We start from the raw sequence: 4,993 nt of genomic DNA on the forward strand, positions 1-4,993 counted from the left end.
AGGACAGAAGGGACACAAAGATCCTCATCCAGGCAGCAAAATTCAAACGCCTTGAAAACCATCCAGTGAACAACAGAATGAGCAGACCCACCAAGAGCCAGCTGAAAAGAGGCAGCTTCATCGACCAGTCAAGACGCCTTGAAAGGCAAACCCCAGTCTTGATGGAACATGAAGAAAAGCCTATCCCGGCAAAAGTCACCCACCCATCTTGGAAGAGGCAGGTGTTCCCAACAGTCGTCACCAGCATTCCCGGAGTGGAGAAGAGAGGAACACAGACACCCAAAGGAAGTCTCTGGCCATGGAGTACATCTGCAACTAGTACCCCCAGGAAGACTGGACCCATGTCTTTACAGATGGCTCCGCCACAGAAGCAATGAGGGATGGTAGAGCTGGAATCTTCCTCCGATACAAAGACGGATATAAAGAAATTGCAATCCCAACAGGAAAATACTCCACCAACTTCCGAGCTGAGCGAGAAGCCCTCTGTGAGGCAGCCACGACAGTCTCGCAGAACTCCACAAGAACAACAGGGCAGGTGGTGGTGTTCTCAGACGCTCTCTCCGTGCTCCAAGCCCTCAAGAACTCCCGCTGCAAAGAACAGAACCATCTCACTTCAGCCCTTGTTGCCCTGAGTGCCAGAGTGGAGATAGTGGTGATACAATGGGTACCAGGACACTGTAGCATCAGAGGCAACGAAAAAGCGGACATTCTGGCAAAAGACGGTCCACAGAAGGAGCAGGCCAACAAACTGGTATCATACGATGAAATCAAGACAATCATCAAGGCACAGCAAGGAATAAAGTGGCGCCTCCAGCACCCCAAATATAACCCAGAAGACAGATACCATTTGCTGGAACGACGGGAACACGTCAAGATCTTCCGTCTGAGGACTGGACACAACCGCCTGTTCCACCACATACACACAAAATTTGGCATTGGACAGAGTGGAGAGTGCCCTTATGGTGAGGGACCAATGACAACCAACCACATCCTTCAAAACTGTAGGACGCATGCAGCATCCAGGAGGAAGTACTGGCCAACACCCACAGCAGTGGAAGCCAAACTGTACGGCACCCTGGAGGAGCTGCGACGGACGGTAGCCTTCATCGAGGACACCGGGCTGCTCGTCTAATGGGAGGCGAGCGAGGAAGAAGAAGAAGAAAAAGAATCATCATCATCATCTTCTTTTTCTATCCCCTAGTCTCACGATCGTAGGGGCACCACTTATAACACGGCACCCACAGACTTGTAAAGAGATCTAAAGCTATCTAGATCTAAATCTGTTCAAGGCCGTATTTGGCACCACAAGGAGATGTCATCCAAAGGAAAGAGGAAATACAGGAAAACCAAAACACTATTCAACACGACGCCCGCAATGTTAAATAATTAAGATTCGTGTTTTGTGCCATGTGTGTGTGTGTGTGTGTGTGTGTGTGTGTGTTACTAAGGGGTGGGGCACGGTGGGTGGGGCACAGATGGTTCCCCTTTGATGAGGCCCACACTTTCGTAGTTGTACGGCAACAACGTAAAGAACTTTTAACCAAAGCTCGACAACTTTTTCTCTCTCTCTCTTTTTTTTTTTTTTTTCCCCTGAAGGCAGGAGACCATCAAGGGGAAGGCACCTTATACTTCTTCACATGATTGTGTTGGAATCTATTGTCTCCCTTAGACCATTGGTCATAGAGTGCAGCACTTGCTGGCGTTCACTCACGCGCACGTTTTTTTAAATTTATTTATTTATTTTTAAAATTTAATTTGTTTAATTGTGATAGTTCTACAAAAATAATTCAACGTAATCTTCCCTACAGCATTTTTCTCTCTTTCGCCTCTTATTCTAAGATCACTGTGATTTCCGTCCAAGTTTGTTCGGAAATTGTCTGATTCCCGGCACCACCCCCGGTGCTGTCGTCTGCCACACCGCTGAATACGTTTGCTTCTGGTCGGCGACGCAGCAAGGCACCTGTTCATCCACAATGTGGGACACTGTGCGACAGTTGTGAGATGTGATGCTGTAATTGTTATTATCATCAACAGCAGCAGTAGTAGTAGCAGCAGCAGATTAGTAGCTGCAGTGGTGCCGGTGGTATCATCATTATGATTATACTGTCAGCACGGTTTTCTACACATGTCGACAGTGCAGCAACAGGTAGCAATGACTGAACGAAATGGTTCACCGGTTCTTCTGAAAAGTGAACCCATCCTCAACTTCCAGTGGAAACTATAGTCCAAGCTGATGGTAGATTTGGCAAGATGAAAAGAAGAATTTTTCTTACCAGGTATCAGACACTGTCGGAAAGGAAGAGGGGGGTGAGGGGGAGAGTACCGTGGCATTTCAGACAGCCATAATAAAGGTTGTTTTTTGTTGTTGTTTTTTAATCAGAATTAATCAGCCCCAGTCTGTGACACGACTCGGAAGACACTTAATGGTAAGATATTGTTGTTGTTGTAGTTGTGATGTATAATGTGCCATGAAATATGAAACCTTAAACTAAATGTTCCATGCCAAGCAAGAAATAGCTATTTTACATTTAAACTGATGTTTGGGTTTCTTCTTCTTCTTCTGGTTACTGTTGTTGTTGTTGTTTTTTTGTGTGTGTATTGTTGTTTGCTTTTTTTTCCCGTTTGAGAAAAAGTATTTTAAAAAAATAAAAAATAAAAAAAGCACCCCTCCCCCCTTCCACATATCCACAAACATGTGTTCGTGCTGAAGGCAAGAGGTTGTGCCGTAATGTATTATCTCCCTTAGACCATTGAGCGTGGAGTGCAACACAAGTAGCCGTCGCACACGGACTCTCGGGCTGACGTCTTTCAGTCATGTTTCTTTGCTTGGTAATTTTGTTCAGTTCTGACAATAACAAAAGAAACAGACAAAAAAAGCCAACAACCAAACAACAACAACAACACATTTTTTTCAAACGAATCATTCCTGTATCATTTCTCCCATTCGCCGTTCCAAAAGTCACAGAGATTCTCTTCCAAGTTATTCAGAACTGTCGTCTGATTGAGTGAGGGTCGTCTGCACCTCAAAACCTAATAGGCGCGTTGCGTTATGCTGCTGGTTAGGCATCTGCCCAGCAGATGTGGTGTAGTCTATATAGTGGATTTGTCCAAACGAAGTGACGCTTCCTTCAATTTCTCCTTCAAGAAATTGAAACTCCTCAATCGTTCATACGTTCGTAAACTGAAACTGAAACTCGTCTGCAACAACTGAAATGTTTTGGGGGTAAGTGACTGAAGCACCCGCTGATCTGTTCTGAAATAACTGGCTGAAATGTGAACTTGGCAAAAAATGCACAGAGCCCTGTTCTGTTGTATGTTGATCACTTGCCATGGGGGAATGCTGCACACACAGTACACTGCCTTTGTCAAGCTATCCATACTGACGAGTTCAGTGCAGTCACTCCAGGCACACAAATCTTTCTCCGCTGTAGAAAGAATTGAAACTTAATGGTCCCCAGTTTGCTGCCTTAAAAGGGTTGATATCGTCTTCCAACTTTCTCTCCACCCATCCCCGTTATGTTATGTTTATTTATATACAACTCCTCATTATACATCTTATCTGCACAGTTGTTTTCAATGACGAAAGACTTGAAGAAAAAAAAACAAAAAAAAAAAACACAACAACAATCACCCCCCCCAAAAAAAACAACAACAAAACCCCCCCCCCAAAAAACCCCCAAACACACACACACACACACACACACACACACACACAAAACCCAAAAAAACCTGAAGGGTGGAAATGGGAATAGGAGTGGGGGATGGAACACAGTGTTAAGGCAAGCTGGTTAACAACAACATCACCTTTCTCCAGCAGCTGCACGTGCAAAACAGAGTTGAAAATAGACAAACTCGATCCCTGGCGTCCCAAAACAAATTACAAAACAGAAAAACACAGACACAAATCGGTACTTATCTGCTCAATGGCACCACCAACACTCTCAAAACTTCACATAATGATAGAAAGAAACACCACCAATACACTTGTCACAACACTTTCTCTCTAACAATTCCCAAACTGAGGCAAACGATGCAAATCAACACCACCGTTGCAAACACGTCCGCTCGACATCGGGTGAACTCTCTCTCCACTATATTGTTGTTCAGTCCAGGACCCCGGCCCAGCCCGGAGACAAGATGCAGGGAGGACGAGAAGAAGACAGCCGGATGGACCTGGGGCCCGGCTGAGGAGGGCAGCCCAGAACCCGTCCCCAGCAGGGAGGAGTGTTGTGGCGCTGTACTCCTCAGCAGGGCTGCAGGGATGAGTCAGGTAAGTCGCTTTATCTACCGCCGTCGGAAATTAACGATGACGCTATCTTTCTCCCTCACTGTCTCTGTCTGTCTGTTTACTAATCTTTCCTTTTTTTCCCTGTGAGTCTCTCCATTTCTCTGAGTCTGTCTGTTTGTCTGTCTGTCTCTGTCAGTATCTCTGTCTCTGGCTGTCTTTTTCCCTGTCTGTCTGTCTGTTTCTGTCTGTATGTCTGTCTTTCTCTCTGTTGACAAAAACCCGCGGCACAGTTTTTGTTGAAGTTGTGTTGTGCGTATCATCGTGTATCGATCAACTTTGCACAACTGCTGTCAGTTATCTGTTAACTTTTTTCCCCTCATCATCTCAGTCTGAAGGATCAGAAATAATGCTACTGTAGGGCGGTGGGGAGGGGGGGGGAACAGAGTTTCTACAGGAGTAATGCTAATATTATTATCATCATCATTATTATTACTGTTGTTACTACTACTACTACTAGTGTTTTATTTTATTTTATTATATTCGTTAGTGGCGGTTAATTGTTGACAAGTGTATTTCTACTGAATCCACTGAACGTGTTTGAGCGCAGGTGATCAAAGTCAGTGGCCAGCTTTCAATCGATCATTAGTTTGAAGACTGACGGGGGGGGGGGGGGGGGGGGGGGGGGGGGGGGAGAGCATTTTGGGGCTAAAAACAACAACAAAAAAAGAAAAGAAAACTGAGGATGAAAGATGGTCCCATTTCTAT

The sequence above is a fragment of the Babylonia areolata genome, chromosome 26, assembly GCF_041734735.1.
Source record: "Babylonia areolata isolate BAREFJ2019XMU chromosome 26, ASM4173473v1, whole genome shotgun sequence".
NCBI lineage: Eukaryota > Metazoa > Mollusca > Gastropoda > Neogastropoda > Buccinidae > Babylonia > Babylonia areolata.